We start from the raw sequence: 18626 nt of genomic DNA, 5'->3' as shown, positions 1-18626 counted from the left end.
TGAGTCTAATACTTATTTGGAATACAGCAGTTCGTGTTGATGTACAGAACAACAGATGGGCACCTAAGCAAAGTGCTTCAGTGTTAAATAAATCATAATAGCACCATATAGTATCACATGATGAAAATCAACTACTGAAGCAAGTGATTTAATGGTTACGGCACATCATAAACAATATTAAAAGTCTATTAGGGAGAATTCTGAATTAAAACACAACAGTTTGTGTTAATATGTAAAAGATCATTTGTTTTTGTGTAAAAATATTTTTTCCCAGTCCATGGATAGGATAGCCAAGCTAGTCCCAATTTTTCCTTCTCAGCTAGCATTCAGCCAAAACCTTTCTGTATTCAGTGGGGGCAATCACCATGTATTGCTTATAGGTTCTCTGGATGTACGAATGCCTCTGGCATTACAACTTTTATACGTTTTTATAAAGTGGTGCATGGTACGTGGTTTCTGCAACAGGGGACATGTACAAACCAAGTGTATTAAGTCCTCCTTCTTGGCACCACAAATACTACATGTTGTTGGTCCACTGTATTTCCAAGTCGGTTGATAGGCCAGAATGGCCGAATCATATGTCCATCAGTCTTTGCTTGATTTGTGCTGGAAAAGTATTACTTAAAAAGGAGATGGATTCAAGCTATTATAGCATTTAAGCACCATCCAGGTATGAGATGTATCACTGAAATTATTTTTGTCTTCCAAGTACAGTGTGTGCCTCTTTGCAACCTTATTCACTACTCCCTTAAAAGTCAAGAAGGGTAAGTTCTAATTCCAAACTTCTGTTATGGCTCAGGAAGGTGTACAAGTATATGTGATATGCAGATTGTGGGTCTTTTTCTAAGGCAGAGCAGAGTGATCTGTTTGATAAACTTTCCTGATCTGAACTTATTTTATACCAGCAATTTATTGGAGCATACATTCTCCCAAGGCCTTGGTTTATAGCCAGAGGTCCAATCAAATTTGTGCCAGAAGTGTTTTGAGAAAGGCAGAACACCGGCTTGAAGGCATTGACCTGTAGTCTGTCTAGAAGAGCTGCATCCCGGCCTCGCATTGCACTGCTGGCATATGCCCCAGTTGGTAACAGTTTGGCGATTATCACTGAAAGTAGTGCCTCTGAAGAGGGACCATCCAACTTCTTTGCAAGAGGGATGAAGGCAAATTTTAGCGCATTCCCTTTTTTGCCATGTACTGCTTTTGATTCTAAGTCAGTGTGCCGGAACAGTAGTGTGAGTTGGATTTGGCACACTAATTATATTTAAAAGATGTTCCATATCCTATGTCCATTGCCTACTTGATTGATGTGTTCTCAGAGGAAGAGTCCAGTAGTAATCAGATGATATTCTGGCACAGAGTGCATGTCTGGGTATTCTCAATGCTAACCCATTTTAAAGCTGGTGGCAATTTCTTCAGTACATTTACAGTCAATGGGCCTGATTCACAAATGTAAGCTTACACTTTTCTGTAAGTTTACAATTGTTTGCTATTCACAAAGGTATTTAACTAGTACTATCTTTATGACTACAGAGAATCCACACACAAAAATGTAGGACAGTGTTGCTGGAGGAAAGAAAAAAGGTGACAACTTCTAAGGCAATATACCATAAAGTTTAATATAAAGAACGCAGAAGGTCAGTCAGCCCCATGGAACTGAAATCTGAGCATCAACGTACAAGGTAGCAGCCAGTTTCTTTTATACATTTTGTGAGTGTAAATACATCATACATTTGCATATTCAACCAGGCATTTACTTAAGCACAACATTATATTAAAAGAAATACTTTCTACAAAAAACAGCTAATCATGAGTGTGTGGAATGCGACTTATGTGCACGTGCTATTCGTTACACTTCTACACCACTGATTGTACTACTGGTTGTCCTTGACTTGTTTCTTTGAAGCATAGCAATGCTCTACTCCCTACAAGTCCACAGCTCTACAAGGCTTAATATCCCACCTATCCTGTACCTCTGCGCTACTTCATCTACATGTTTTCTCAATGATGTGTTCTCTCAAAGCGGGCCTGTAACTTCTATTTGTGCTGTGTCTTATTATATTCTACTGAGGGTCGTGTTTACTGCTCAGGTCCTAACTCTATTTGCGCTTTCTATTCTACTAGCTTAGGCCTGAATATGTCCTTTAACACGTACATCTGTACACAACTTTCTGCTAATGCCAGCACTGACATGAGCAGGCCTTCTTAATTTTCTACATTTATTATAACACCAGTACTATATTTTTATGTGTGTAGACTCAACAGTTGTAAAGATACTACTAGTAAAATACTGTTGTCAATAGCAATCGTAACCTTAAACAAAGGGTTAGTTTATTTTTTTTAATTATGCCCTTTATGTGGACTGTGTTTTAAAATGGTGTTTTATCTGGTTTCTCTCCACAGCCTTTGGGTTTCAGTACCATTTTTATAGGCACTTTGTATTTGTCTGAATCATGAAAAAATTAATGAATCTAGATTACTTCCAGAATTAAAATAGGTGACATAATTAGAGTAACCTAGAAGTAAAATTAGTTGAAATGCATGTAATTCAACCCAACCACAATGAGGAACACTTCGTTCTCCATCAAATCCGCAATAAAACATAGTTCCTGGCGATGTGGAAAACTGGCTTCATTCAGTCCATCCAGAGCTTTAGCTCTGCTATCTGTACAATATCTTGTACAAGAAGAAGTGCATCACAAATGCACACTGTTTTTTAGCAGCACACTTTTTAAGAGTCATATTTCTTCATAAATTATTTAATTATAACATATGGCCCACAGGAGAAACAGGGGAGTAGATGGATACATCGATTGCGGCAAAGGGAGGCAGATTCTCTCAGCACACCATTAGGTACTCTCCTCTTAAGCGCTAAATAAAATCCAATATTCATCCCTAGAAATTTAAAGCTGAAGTAAACGTGAGAGTATCATAAGCCTTTAGTAGGTCAGGCTTAGAAACAGCTTTATCTATCTCGCCTGCCTTATGGACATAAAAAAGGCAGGAATGAAACTAAGAGGCCTATTAGGATGGCGGACGGACCTGCGTCCGTCCGCCACCCCGAGGTGGAGGGACCGTCCGCAGGGGCAGCGGCGGTCCCTCCATTGCAATTAGGATGTGACCGCCACCCTGGCGGTCACATCCCGTATCTTTAACCTTGCGGTGGGTGCTGCTTGAAGCAGCACCCGCCGCAAGGTTAAAAATGCATGATTTGCATTTACATGCACAACGCGGCAGGCACCGAGTGGTGCCTGCCGCTTTGTGCATGTAAATGCAGGGGGGTACCATAGGTACCCCCCATGTGCACCCCCACCCCCCCTTCACCCTGGGTGCCTGCAAGGGGCCCCCAGAAGCAAAGTTCCACATGCTTTTCCATGGCGGAAAAGCATGTTTCACCACACATCCTAATTTGGCTGACGGTGTCTTGCAGACACCGCCACCAAATAGCGCTCATCATCCCGCGGATCAGCGGCGGACGGACCTGCCGTCTGCCGCTGTCCCCAACGCCATCCCACCGCCATCCTAATCTGGTGGTGGGTTTTTTCTGTCACCGCGGTGGTGAATCCGCATCCTTCGGGCCGGCGGTGGCTTCCACCGGCCCGGAGGATGCGGATTCACCGCCATCATAATCGACCCCTAAATGTGTGGATAAAGAGGCTTTGAGTGAGCCATCTCCTATTCAAGTGGCATTTACATTTTATTTCAGTGCACAGCATAGGACAATTGGTCAGTTCACTTAAGCCTTGATGGTATTGCTTTTTGAGTGATAGCATTTTGCCCGATCGTATGTGCACATCTAACAAAAAGTAGTGGACCTCATTTATGAGTTTTGGTGCAGGGCAGCGCTTCAAGCCACTTTTCTACACTGTTCTGCTTCAAAAGGAAAGGGCAGGAATGCGCTGTATTAATGAAATACAGTGCATTCCTGTCCTTTCTGTCTGTGCCAACGTACAAATTCGTGCCTAGTGCCAATGCAGCCGCCCTTGCGTCTGCGTTGTTGGCACAATTGTTTTTGTGTAGGAAGGGATGCCGTCCTGCACTAAACAATCAATGGAGGCGTCTTCCTTTTTCTATGTGTGCTGCAGAATGCAGTACACATGGAAAGAGGAAAAAACGAGGACAAATAAAGTCATTTCTCCTCGGTACGCCACCTCTTGGGAAGCGCACGGTTTTGATGCATTCCCAAACTTACGCTATGTTGTAAATCTGGGAATGTGTCAAAATCCATTGGGCGTTTTGTGGGAATATCCACCGCAATGTCCATGGCACTACTCCATAAAGCAGTGTAAGGCAACGGAGCAACTTGCGCTGCGTTGCCTTACACCATATCTATGAGGCCATGAAAAGCCACCCAGGGTGGCTTTGCATGGCCTCTTAGATATGATTAACAGTGATGCTCCAGCAGCGCAAGCCTCTAGTGAATGAGGCCCCAGTGTGCTTTAGTGCCAAAGTTGCTGGGCCATGTTGTTGGGCCATGCACTGCAATAGTTCATTTTTACGTTTTTCCTTTGATGGCTTATTGTCCCCACCCTTGGCAACAGCATTTTTACTTTTGTTATTTTTATCTTTTACTTTCCATTGCATATGCTTACAAGAACATTAAAAATATGCACTCTTTTCAATGCCAGACCTATCGACATTCCCAATGCTCGTTATATTTCTCTATTTATTTTCATAGGAAAATCAATTGGAGACCGAGAAAAACGCACCCTTTATTTACTTTGGCATTGGGAAAGAACAATATCAACACAAGTGCATGCAATGATAAACTAAAACCAGAACCTGCAATTTAACATCTTCAAAAGACTTCAGCCATCCTTGATCATGACATACATCCAGCCATAAAAGGGATACTGCTCGTGTTTGAAGACTATTCCGGCATGTGTCTCTCAGTTTGGTCTAGTTACTGTGCAAGGGTCTTAAGAGAGCAAAAGTCTAGAGCTCATTGTTGCATTTGTACAAGTTTTTCCCTTTTTCCCAGAAAATCTCTCTGTTGGGAGTATTTTTCACCTGATAGTGTCTGATCCAGAGACCAATGAGGGACAAGCTCTCAATCAATCAATCAATCATGAAATTTGTACAGCGCGCTCAACGGCTAGGGTCTCAAGGCGCTGGGGGGGGGGGGGGAGTCGCTACTGCTCGAACAGCCAGGTCTTGAGTTGTTTCCTGAAGGAGAGGTGATCCTGGGTCAGCCGAAGGTGGGTGGGGAGGGAGTTCCATGTCTTGGCCGCCAGGTAGGAGAAGGATCTTCCTCCGGCGGTGGATCTGCGAACACGTGGGACTGTGACGAGGGCGAGGCTGGCGGAACAGAGCTGGCGAGTGGGTGTGTAGAATGCCAGGCGGCTGTTGAGGTACTTGGGGCCCATGTCGTGGAGAGCCTTGTGTGCGTGGGTGAGGAGTCTGAACGTGATCCTCTTGTTGACTGGGAGCCAGTGCAGGTCTCTCATGTGTCCCCAGGCAGTAATAACTCTGACTGCTTAAGGAGCACTGAAATCTTTGTTTACGTCACCAAGGAGTAGGCTTCCTGAGGGACTGTAAGCAACTACATGGTTGGTGGCAGTAGAAGTGGAGCCTTCACCCCCACTGCATATGAGGCCATCTGATTCCTTTGTAAGAGCCAGTGTGATCACTCCTTAATCTTTTAATAGTTCATTCATTATGTGCACGTGTGCATGCAAGTCTCCACTCTTCTTTCATATACATCAGGATGAAACTAGATATCTGGCTTGGCACAACAGCCCTTAATTTTCTGATTGGTGAAATAATGTACAACAAACTTAAAATCTCTGGTTCTGCCCATGCCCAATTTTGACTTAACAGCCCGGGTATTAGAGCTTAAGCTTTTAGGTGACGATTCTCCTGAATGGCACAAATAGACTGAGCAGTTCCCAATATACAATGTGAGTTAATTGTTGAATATGTTGGCTTCAACAACAACCAAATCTCCTGTCCTTGGAAAGTGAGGCAGTTGGTAATCAGAGGCATAAATCAAGCGAAATACCATTGGATACTGAAGTCAATAAGAACTTGCCTCTCAAAACTGGAGAATAAACTAGGTTATCTTGAGCTTAAAAAGAACAAATCAGGTGATGCGCCACTTTTTTTTTGGCACTATATTTTTCAGATAAAGAATAATAGTCACATTGCATTGCAAATAGTCATTTTACAAGTCAATCAAGTCGTACCTGACATATACAGTGGTGGTTATTATAGCAGTCTACACAGTAGTCCAGCCCGGTACCAGGCCAGCCCAGCACAACCCCCCCCCCACACCTCCTCGATTCCATTCCCAGAGATCAGGCTTTCCAAACAGCAGTGTCTCCCATATGTAGCTAATGGATCACAGCTTAAGCAGAACATGCCGCACTGAAAAGGAGAACCGGGGCTCAGAAAGTATCCCCTCAGCCCACTCCCTTAGGTACCATCCCATCATTTGCCTGTGTAGTAGAGGCTCGCTTGGTGGTCTCAAAGTAGGACCTCAATGGTCCCCAAATATCCCTTGGTCGTGATGTTGGTGGCATGAGACTGGCGTTTATTTCAGCATTGTTATAGCAGTGTGCCAGACTCCCCAGCCAATCCTGCAGCTTAGGAGTAGACTTCCTGCCCCAGTGAATGGCAACCTCTCTTTTGGCTAATAGTAGCCCCAATGATGCTAGTTTCCTGACTTTCTTTAGAATCTGTACAGTGTACCCTAAAAAGGGCTATTTCAGGAATGGGGACCATTGGAAGGCCAATTATCTTCCCCAGAATCACATGTACCGCAGACCAATAGGATTGCAAGCGGGGACAGGACCATGCCAGATATATAAAAACTCGTGTGTGGAGCAGTACATTTCAAACAGGTTTGTGGTCTGTCGGCGTCTATCCTGTGAGTCAAGGCTGGTGTAAAGTAGGCACGGCAGAGAAATTTAAAGTGCAGCAACTTATGGCGGTTATTAAGTGTAATGTCCTTGGTGGCCTCACAGCATTTGACCCATTGTTCATCCATGATGGTGCATCCCGTATCCGCCTCCCAAGCCTGTCTGAGGCTGGAGTCATCCGCAGGCAGCATCCCAGCGCTGGCTTTGTACATTTTAGAAATAAGGCGTGTGCCGCCTGGGGTCTCCAATACCAGTGTGAGTGGAGGGGAAGAGTCAGGCTCAACAGGGTAAGTGGGGAAAGTAGCACGCAGTGAAGATTTCTTGCGGCTCAGGAGGAATCATGTCATGAAGTTACAAGCAGAGAACCTGGCATCCTCATCTATCGAAAAAATATGGCCCCCGGGAAAAGATCACCCACTTTTGTAATATCTAGTGTGGACAGCGTGTTCTGTACTAGCCTCTCTCCCGTAATTGGGAACCATCTGGCATTGGGTAAGGGCAGGGTGGAGGAGTATAATTGTGTGGCGCCTGTGCACTTTTTCAACGTACCCCACGCCCAGGCAGTTGTGGACACTGTTTGTATGTCATGTCTGTCACGTGGAAAGCCCCCGGGTAACACCTTGCAAAATTTGTCACGGGGAACCAGGTTTGCCTCTGGCCGTAGGAAGGGTATGCGTGCATCGGGATGGAACCAAGCGAATACGTAGTGACATTGCGCTACTAAATAATATAGTTGGAAGTCCGGCACATTGAACCCGCCCCTGTCGTACAGTAGTGTCATTGTAGACCAGCGGACACGCGGTCTCCTCCCGCCCCATACCAGTCGAGTCATGAGTGTCTCCAAAGTGCGGAGGAAGCCATCAGAAAGGGGGATCGGGATGTTATTAACCCCTTCCATGCTGATGACGAACCCCAGCCGCCATGCACTACGGTGCTCGTGTGCTGATGACGGCTGGGGTTCGTCATGAACCCGCCCACTCAATAAAACTGCCGCGCAGACGCAGAATCGCGGCCGCATGGAAGGGGTTAAAGAGGTATAAAAATTTGGGAAGAACCACCATTTTCAGAGACAGCGGCAATCTTAGCCATCTGTTGAGCTGTTCCTCCAACTTTTGAAAAGTCTGTCCGTAATTTAAGCGAATGATTTGAGTGGTGTCTAGATGAACATGTATACCAAGATACTTTACAGAATCTTGGCACCATTCGAGAGGAAATTCACATTCCCATAGGGTTGTGCAAGCCGTAAGGGGGAATATGATCGATTTATACCAAGCCCTGAAAATCTACCAAAGCGGACGATTTCCCAGATAAGGGGAGACAGATTAAAGTGCGGTTCCCGGACGTAAAGGATGGTATCGTCGGTGTATAGAGAAGTAAGAAGTGGACCAGTGTTGAACTGCAGTCCTCTATGCAAATGGAGTTCTTGGAGATGCCTGACCAAAGGGTCCATTCCTAGGATAAATAAGAGCGGGGACAAGGGGCAGCCCTGCCTGGTCCCGCAGTACAGCCGAAATGGCCTGGACAGGGTGCCGTTCAGACAGAGATGCGCAGATGGCCTGCTCTATAACAGGGAGACCATGGAGATGAAGCTATAGGGCAATCCCATGCATTGCCTCACCTCCACGAGGAAAGGCCATTCTAAAGAATCAAACGCTTTCTCCGCATCCAGTAATACCGCAGCCGCTGGGACATCGGGCTGTATTCTGTGCAGCACAGCAAACAGTGTGTGGAGATTCAGGGATGTAGAACGTCGGGGGATGAAGCCGGACTGCATTGGAGAAATTATATACTCCATCAGCTGTGATAGTTTATTTGCAAGCACTTGTGCTAGAATTTTATAGTCTACATTCAATAAAGACAGTGGTCGGTATGAACCGCATTGCTTGTGGTCTTTGCCGGGTTTCAGAAGAAGTATGATTACGGCTTCCAGTAGCGTGGGGGGGAGGATTTGCTTATCCAATGCCTCTGCATAAACCTCAATCAACTGTGGGGCCAGAATGTCCTTGAATTCTTTATAAAATCCCCTGTGAAGCTGTCAAGTCCCGGGGCAGAGGAACTACGCAAGGTATCTTTAGCGAGTGTGACATCAGTGACTGTTATGGGCTCTGCCATGAAGTCCAGCATATATTTTTCAAGAAACACCAGCGTGATCTCATCCAAATATGCAGTCTGGACAGCGCCATCACAGTCTGCCCTGGAGGAGTTCAGCGAGGTGTAATATTCCCAGGAACTCATCTCTATTGGCCGATGTGGTGGTAAGCATGGCACCGGAAGCTGAGAGTAGTTCAGTAATGTAGGATTTGCTGTAAGGTGGTCTCAGCATTTGCGCCAGTACCCTGCCAGGTCGCTCGCCCTCTCCGTATCTTCACGCTGTCTGATATTTCCACATGTATAGTATCTCCCTATCTGCCGTGTCTCTGTATTCCACCAGTAGGGGGAGTCTCTCTGCCTGATCTTTTGGGGTCGGGAGAGAGGCGAGGCGCGAGTCTACCATGGCTATATCTTGTTCGATGTGGGCCATCGCCTGCTGAAGATCCCTGAGCACTCAGGTCTGCTTGGAGATGCATACGCCCCTTATGACTGCCTTGAAACCCTCCCACAGAACCGCAACTGTGTCCACCGAGCCTGTGTTGAGTTCGAAATAGTCCTCTATTGCCTCGCACACCTCTGCCTTGAACACATCATCCTGCAGGGCCTCACTGGGGAACCGCCATTGCCGTTCATACCCTTCCGGGCGTGGAAGCAGCAAATGCAAGACCACTGGGGAGTGGTCTGAATATGTGCTGGGGAGCGTAGTGAGGGAACCTAACCAATCCATTACGCTGGGAGACAGCAGCCAGTAATTTATCCTTGACCAGGTGCCATGCAGGCCAGAATAATGAGTGTAGTTGGTGAGGGTGGGATTGCCCTGCCGCCAAATGTCTGTCAGTGTATACCGAGCCCAGAGATCTTTCAGGGCACGCCTCACCCGTGGTTTAGCGTCTGGTGCGTTGGACGAGCTGTCCAGTGTGGAGTTGATTAACAGATTTAGGTCCCCCCTAGGAGTAGTGCATGAGGATCATGTTTCGCAATCCGGCCATTCAGGTCATGAAAGAACTCAGGGTCATCTACATTGGAAGCGTACATGTTAATCAGAGTGACTTTATGGCCGTACAGAGTTCCCGTGACTATCACGTACCTGCCCACCGGATCCCGGGTCACGTCTATACGGGTAAAGGAGATTTTCTTGTGTATCAGTATTGCTGTGCCTCTAGCGTAATTGCTGTAATTGGCAAAGTATCTATGTGTGCCCCAGCTGCCGCCAAAACAAGCCAAATCAGTGGGGGGAGGTGTGTCTCTTGTAAGTAAACTATATCGACCTTGTGCTGGAGAAGGCAATGAATCACCTGGCACCTCTTACGAGTATCATTAAGGCCTCGGACATTCCAGGTCATTAGGGTGAGGGCTTACGGCCCCTGTATGTTACCTACCTGTGACATTGAAACTCTGTGGAGACATATTCCTGTCAGGACTGCAAAGTGATGAAAACACAGCAAGCAATGTTAAACTAAAGTGTAAACAACAACATTCGCGATGCGTGAACTTACCCCCATGCCCCCTTCCCCCACCCAGCCGCCTACCATCCCTTAGGTGGCCAACCCCTAGCAAAGTAACATGCTCGGGAATCATAGAGATCGCGGGGCCAACAGTTGTGGTCCAATAAGTGGGCCCCAAATGGAGATAAACCAACTTAGCGGATACACCAGATGGGGGTGTCAGCCCAGAATCAAGCCGGCCTAGTGCCGTATCTGTAGAGAAAGATCAAAATGAACAATGCGATTTCCCATATATTAACTGTGGATCTCACAAGGCTATGCAAGACACCCTCATTCAGCACCAGTGTTCGAAAATAGGACAGCACTCGTGTCAGAGCGGCTGTGGTGTGGGGAAGCAAGCGCACCCTCTGCCGAGGTCTGTGAATTCCGTAGGTGATGCACCACTTATAGCCATAATTGATGCCACACTAAAATAACTCATACCTGAAAATAGGCAAATATATCCATTTGAAAATAGTTTAAAATGTAAAACCTATACCTATGGTGTTTGCATTGGAGTTCACAATGTAAATCCTCTTCCCTTTGCATTTTTTTGAGTGTTCACAATTTAAAACCCCTTCCTGTTTCATTTTTCAGACGGGTCACAATGTAAAGCCACTTTATGGTTTTTTTGGCAAGCAGTTCAATAAAACATTTCTTCCTATAAAATTTGTCAGAGAGTTTGCAATGTGAACTCCCTTCCTCTGGGATTGGTTACAAAGTGACACACGAAAAAGCCTCTTCCTTTAGTATTTGACCTTGGGTCTGCATTAGCAATGCCTGTATCAGTTAGGAGAATTGGAACTACTTCTTCAGTGGATTGACACAACTGTGTTTCAGTCAAATGCTTTTAGAGAAGAACATGTGGCGCCACAGCCCATCTCTTGATAATACTTCTGAAAGCTCTTTTTTCTGGTGAACATGTAAACCCTAAGCCCTCTCAAACAGCTGTGCTGCCAAGCCAGCTCTAGAAACTAATGAAATTGGTTTGTTAGAGGCGGGGTGGAGAGGTAGGTGTGAACAAAACCCCCTACCTGCTACAGAAATCTGTGGGAATCCTTCTTCCAAAATATTTGTCTACAGGCTTTAACACAGTGTAAGAGCAATCCACCTATGAAGGTATATCAGCCTAGACATAACCTTTTCCCAATAAATAATTCAGCACTACTCGCTTAGTCATAACTTTTCATAATAAACAGATCAAACATCGGGCATCTTGCATAACCCTTACCAACGAACCAATTCGTTCACAGCCTTGATCATTGGCTTGTCACCATAACAGACTCAGGCCGTGTAAGTGTATGACTACAGCATGCATTAAATGAATACATCTGTTTTTATCAAAAACTTTGAAAAGCACCTCAAAATACATGAGTTAAAAGAATATGTTGGGACCAGTTCACATGAATAATGAAAAATTGAGATGCCCACCTTCTGCTAAAGAGACAGGTTTCTATTTGTCATTCCGGGTATGTTTTAAGAGAAGTCAATGACAATTCTAGAAGTCTGTGCTCTTGTGTTCTAGTTGCTAAACTTTTAAAACAACTCCATCCCAATGTAAGAAATATGTTATAAAATAGATGTGAGATGCATTACATGGGAGACATCCTACTTAGAAACTGGGCCAGGGCACTAATGCATGCAAGAACACTCTCTAATAATGCCAGGTTTAACGTAATGCCATTTACCATACTTCACTGGACATACATTACCTCCAAACCATTGCATAGAATTGAGCTGACAAAACCAGAAACTTGCTCGAGATGTAATGCTCCAGTGGCAAAATGTCCATTTTATTTCTTTCTGTCCTTTGAGTAAAGATTATTGAAAGGAGATCTCATATTGATACACGTTACAGAAACTAACCTGTGCACATAAACCTACTGGATTGTCTGCTAGGCATATTTCCTTCTAAAATTCAAAATAAGATAAGCAAGAAAACAGTGCAATTATGCCTGTTGTTTACTAAAAGGAAAATAACTGTTCATTGGATGAGTAGCAAGGCTACGGGTCTACAAAACTCGCTTAAGAACATGGAGGAATGTGTCAAAGCAGAGTAAAGACATATCAATGTGTCTGCAAGGCACAACATTTTGAAAGACAAACTGATGGACAGGCGTCCTGCTTATATAACGTTTGTATTTCCTGGATAGTCTACCACTTTAGTAGCTGAACAGCAGGAGGTTACTACACATTGACCTATCCTTGATATCCTCCTGGGTCCAGTTTTGTTATTATGCAGGCATGATTACTTTCTGTGAGAACTCAACTGTAGGCATTCTAATTTGTTACATATGCTAGCCTCTAGTCTACCCTTCTCCGTTCTGAATGACTGAAGCAAGTATGAAATTTGTGCCAGTTGAGTTGAGATTAATTTCTAATTGCTTTTGGTGGTGGTAGTTTTCTCTAGTGTGAAAAAAGAACCAAGGGGCACATGCATCAAACCCCGCATTTTGCGAATTCTAAATAGCGAATTTTACCGATTCGCTATTTAGAAATTGCAAAATACAATGTATGAAGGATTCGCGAAAAAAATGTGATTCCTTAAAATTCCTTAATTGCAACTTGCAAATTGCGAGTTGCAATTAAGGATTGGCTTTCCATTGATTCCTATGGGCCTGCAGTTTCAAGGGTGATGGGGGGGCCAAAAGGACACCCTGATGCACCCCTGATAGTGCAATTAGAAAACATGTTGCACACACACATGCCCGGAGCGTATATTTGTGTGCAACATAGAACTTTTTCAAAGTTTTCGCAAATTACCATCAACTTTAAGTTGATGGTAATTTGCACATCTTAATAGCGAAATCGCTATTTTTTGTTGTTTTTGCATAGCATTTACGGAATTGCAATTTGTGATTCCCTAAATGCAATCGCAATTTAAGTAATCGCAAATTTTGCAATTACTTAAATAGCTATTTTTGCATTTGGGATGATGCATCCCAAATGCAAAAATTGCGGTCGCAAAGGATTGCTAAAAGCAATGATGCATATGCCCCCAAGAAACATACATTAGAAGAAACACACACTCAAGTGAAATAAAAGTAATTAAGCAGGTTGATAAAACTGGAAATATTGCCAAGATAAATAAAGAGAATCATGTGAATGAAGCACATAGGCAATTACATAACATCAACTGTTTTTTGAAGCTAATGAACGAAATTAAATATAGGGAAATTTTTAAATTAGAGAATTGGAAAGAATATGGACCTGTAAATAAATAGAAGTGCACATTCCTCACAGTATCAAATCGCATGACACCAAGAATATGGGTTCTCCCTAAAAATCATAGGAACAGTATAAATCAACCAGAACCCCCACATGTTGTTTCTTTAATATCTCTTCTTTTTAAAGACTTCCATTTATGCTTATCACTTCTTTGAACTTGGGCTGTAACTCAGGAAGGCTGTATTAACTTCTTCCATCTACTGAACAACAATGGTTAGAATATCAAGCTGACTTGTAATATTAGAGCAGCAAAAGTGGATTATTTTAACTTGAATCATTAATGGAGGAAAGCACACCACCCAGGAAAATGACAGTGGCGAACAACATCTTTCATGTCCATAATAATTGTGGGAGAAAATGAAATTAAGTATGACTTATTAGAAACTTCTCGATTGCAGGAGAAACTGATCGATTGAATGGGAGTTTATAAACAATTGTATTGTAACTAAGAATCTATTTAAGAAATTTGAATACCCACAAGAATGATTAGTAAAGCCTTTACCAAGACATCAAAGAAACCTGTCCTCCTCATAACGAAAAAGCAAGTAATGATAAAGAAGGTGACAAGATCAAAACTATTAACATTCAATAAAGTGTCAGATCAGATAAAAAAGATCTTTCAATGATATTGGCATCGGATAAAATGTGGTCTGAACATAGGAATTAAACTAGAATCAAACCATAATATCACATATAGAAAATTAGGATTTATAAAAGATGCATTGATTAAAAGCCACTTCAGGAATAAACCACCCTGCACTAAGTGGATTAGAAGTGTAGTGGCTTTGTAAGGTGTAACCACAGCAACATTTACAAGCATGTAATAAAAAGGCTTATTTGCGTCTGTAGCTTGGGGTAAACATATATGTGAGCATCAAGAGGAAAATATGTGAAATTGAGTTGCATATTCAGTAATTCTGCCCAAATATTGTTTCAAACATGTCGTGAGCCCCAAATGTTGAGTCAAAGATATAGTGATGTCAAAAATATGGTGGTACAGAAAGTAAGAATATTAGTTTTCAAGTTTTTTTATATTGTTGTTATATTCTGTATATGACTTTGTACTTCTTAAGTTGAGCTTTAATAGATTTTCTGTTCTAAGTTATTGTTTAACCCCTCCCATGCTCATGACGAGCTCAGCTCGTCATGAGCCACAGTTGGGCGGTTATGACCGCCGTGGCGCTCACACCCGGGGATAATTCCCCTGCTGTGCTGAACGTTCCAGGAAAACGGGTGTGGTCATGACGAGCTCAGCTCGTCATGAGCACAGCGCCACTGTGCTGCTTGACAAGCCAAGCTCGTCATGAGCACCGGGGCGCTGCGTGCGCCCCCCTCCCCCAGCACAGCGGAGGAATTACCCCCACAGCTAAGGGGTTAATGGGAAGTATGTTAGTATATAACATATTTACATTTTTTTATACCAAATTTGTATTGGGGGGGGGGTTATAGTGTGTGTAAGAGAATAGAGTGTTATTTTCAATTTTGTTTTTTAATTGACCATAATTTTGTAAACATTTTTTAATTTGTTAATTAGATAATTAATTGAATAATAATTGGTTAATTTAAAAAATATGCTAATACATTGTTTTTTTGGTAATTAGTTAATTGATTATGTTAAACAATTGTTTTGAATTTGTTGGACATGAATCTAATATTAATTAATTATATTATGTTTAGTTTTTGTGTTAGAATGTTAGCAATTTGTATATAATGCGTATAGTTAATTTTTCTGTTATTAATTGCATTTGTTTTAAATGACTGTTGGAATTTTAGGGTATAAGAGTGGGAAGTATTTTAAATATATTTTTAACTGTTTTAATTACTAACATTTAGTAATATAAATTTATGAATAACTTTATATGTGGGTTTTTATTTTTTATTTCGTAAATAATGTATATAAATTGTATACAATTAAAATATGTTTTCATGTTTATAGAAATACATTGTATGTTTATATTTTAGGTATATTTAATTTATTTTCTATTAATTTAGTATAGGGATAATTAACGTTTAATGCTTTATCCAATATTGCTTATGCTGGAATGGGTATTAGTAGTTTTGATCTTGCCAAAACCCTGCACTTTCTCTACTTTTGCTTTTGTTGGAGTGGGAATAGTAAATACAAACCTAACCTCGCCAAAGACCAAACAGTTTCCTTACCTTTGCTCAATTTGGCGAACAAATAGTAAAGCTGACCTCCCCAAAGTCCAACACTTTCCCTGTTGTTGCTTATACTGGAATAGGAATAGTAAATCGGACTCCTACTGCTGCTTAGGTTGGGGTGGTAATAGTAAATCTAACTCCTCCACAGACCACAGGTTGAAGTGGGAGCAGTGAATCTGACCACTTCAAGTCAAATTTTTATAATCTGATTTTTTAAATTGTTTTAATATATATTTGTTTGTTTTCATTTAAAATGTAGTTTAATGTAAATTATATATTCATTATTTTTTGTGGCAGGATATTTATTCATGTACATTTTATTTTAATGTTGGTATTGTATTGTTAAAGTTTTTTTAAGTTCTTTTTTTAATATTTGTAAGTTATAATGTTTAAATATACTGTAAGTATATTTTAGAACATAATATTTTAAAGTTAATGTATGTTTTAAAGTTCATATAGTTTATAATAGTTTAAATTCAATAATCTTACTTATTTCTAACAATATTGTGGTCACCTATAAATGTGTTTTCGATATTTTAGAGTTTACAATGCAAAGTTGTAAAGTCAATATTTGTGTCTTCAATAATTTTTGGCAATAGTTTTGTCACTGACATTTAGACATATACATTGAAATGCTCATGCGGCATGAGCTATATTGAAAGCATAATCTATTGCCTGCAAAACTGAAATTTTGGAGCAAATATGCTATAAATATGGAGAGAATATTTATCCTGTGTCAAGACACTACCAACAATACACTTAATAAATTAAAGACCTCTTGGAAAAAGGACTTAAGTGACAGACGATTCAGAGTAGGAAACAGCTGTATGGTGTTTTCTTTAATAGATTAAAATACTCCACATGGTATATTACATGAGGGTCGGCTTATACAGATGAGAAATTGTGACCAATTAGGCAGCGTAGTCATAGTTTATGGACATGCTCTAAGCAGTGTCCCTTTCTAGATGATGTCAAGATTCAACTGGCTGCTGTAATTGGCCTCAATATGGTTCTGGATTGCACGGTTATGCTCCTTGGCATATGGGATAAATCTACCCTTCTGTCTCTTAACTGTGAAAAACCAAAGGGATATAGGTAGACTGTGGGACAGCTCAGAGTAGCCTATAGTCATTGGGTTGAGTTCTACCTTGAACATGGCAATGGAAAGACTTTGGGCCTTATTACGAGTTTGGCGGTACTCCTGTGAGACAGTTACCACTATGCTCATAGGAGGACCACCGAGGCCATTGTGCACCCACCCTCCGTATTGCGACTGCAATCCAGGGTGGGCGGGCAATCAAGCAGTACTGCGGCGGACTCACGGCGATGGTATGTTAGGCTCATAGGAGAGCCTATACCACATCGTGAGATAGTCTGCTGCACGTATGTGCTCTGTGTGGCATGTACCATGTCATGTATTCCGCACAGTGCACGCATGAAAGTGCAATTGTAGGGGGGTACAACATGTGCCACCCGCACCCACTCCCTTAGGCAGATTTGCCCAGTAGCCCTGTTGGGGGCCACCTCCTTGCCTTTCCACCAGCTTTTTCATGGTGGGATTATGCCAGGAAAAGGCTTGAGGAAGGGCAAGTCGTAATATGGACGGCGGTACCGGGCTTTTCGCCTCCTTCATACCTCCCTACTTTCAACACCACCAGCACCACGGAATCCAGGCTCCTGGCAGTGCCGGCAGTGTTGTAGTGGGCTGCTGGCGGTCTGACCATAGCACTCCTAATATGGGGGCAGAGCATGGTGGTCAGACTGGCACTGCAAGTACGGCGGTCCTAGGACTGTCATACTCATTATTAGCCCATTTGTAAGAAAGCAGGAGTTGCCAAAAGAAGCTCCAGAGCTCTGGGTCCTCTGGATGGACCACACATGATTAACATAGAGAATTAGGAATATATGACAAACCAAGGATATTATCAGTAAGAACTATGAGAAGAAATCAAATGAAAATTAAGCCAGAAGACGAGGCTGAGTCACAATATAGTTAGAATTGGCGTGTACTGTTAGACGGAACAAGAGAATGTCATTTCACTATATATTTTAGGGTGGAATGTGTTCTTGTGTCAATATTTTTGCAAGATTCCATTTCACAACAAAAAACAGTGAAAATAACAAAAGCAGAGCAAACAATAGCTGGTTGCATTTTGTTGTTTCCATGCAAAGTGACTGGTTCATTCATGGTTAATTTGTAACTCAATTAACGTGTGATTACTCAAAGCGGCATCATTTGGGGAATTTCGCATAGCAAGCACAAAGTGCAATTCCTGAAATTACGTGAATTACGCCAGCATAATTTAAATTTCGCCCAGGCCTAGTGTTTGCTCAATGGAGGCAGTTCTATACTGTCAATGATTATTTATTGTAAATAATTTTCTTTTTTGAAAAAAAATATTTAGTAAAGAAGGTACTACCAACAAATCATTAAGGCAATGAAGTATCCCTGCAATATTATGGGGTAGAGTTTGGATGTAACAATGAAAGAATTGCAGAGAGATGGAGACTGCTGCAACTTGAAGGAAATGTGAGACAATGTTTCCCTATGATTACATTCAAGATGAAAAACTGTTTATACATTTAGACTAAGGGCCCACTAGGATAGAAAATTATGGATGTTCTCAGTGGGGGACACTGAAATGAACTGCAGTACAACAACATTAAGACTCATGCATGAAGAGGCGTATCCAGAACACACAACATGGCAAATTTTATGAACCGTTCCAGGGCACCTTAGCCCCCAAGTTATTCTGGCTTTATAAATGGTCGCCTTGGACCCTTGGAGTCACGTTGCTGGAGG

This window comes from Lissotriton helveticus, chromosome 5_1 (assembly GCF_964261635.1).
Source record: "Lissotriton helveticus chromosome 5_1, aLisHel1.1, whole genome shotgun sequence".
Classification (NCBI taxonomy): domain Eukaryota; kingdom Metazoa; phylum Chordata; class Amphibia; order Caudata; family Salamandridae; genus Lissotriton; species Lissotriton helveticus.
This window is presented reverse-complemented; position numbering follows the sequence as displayed.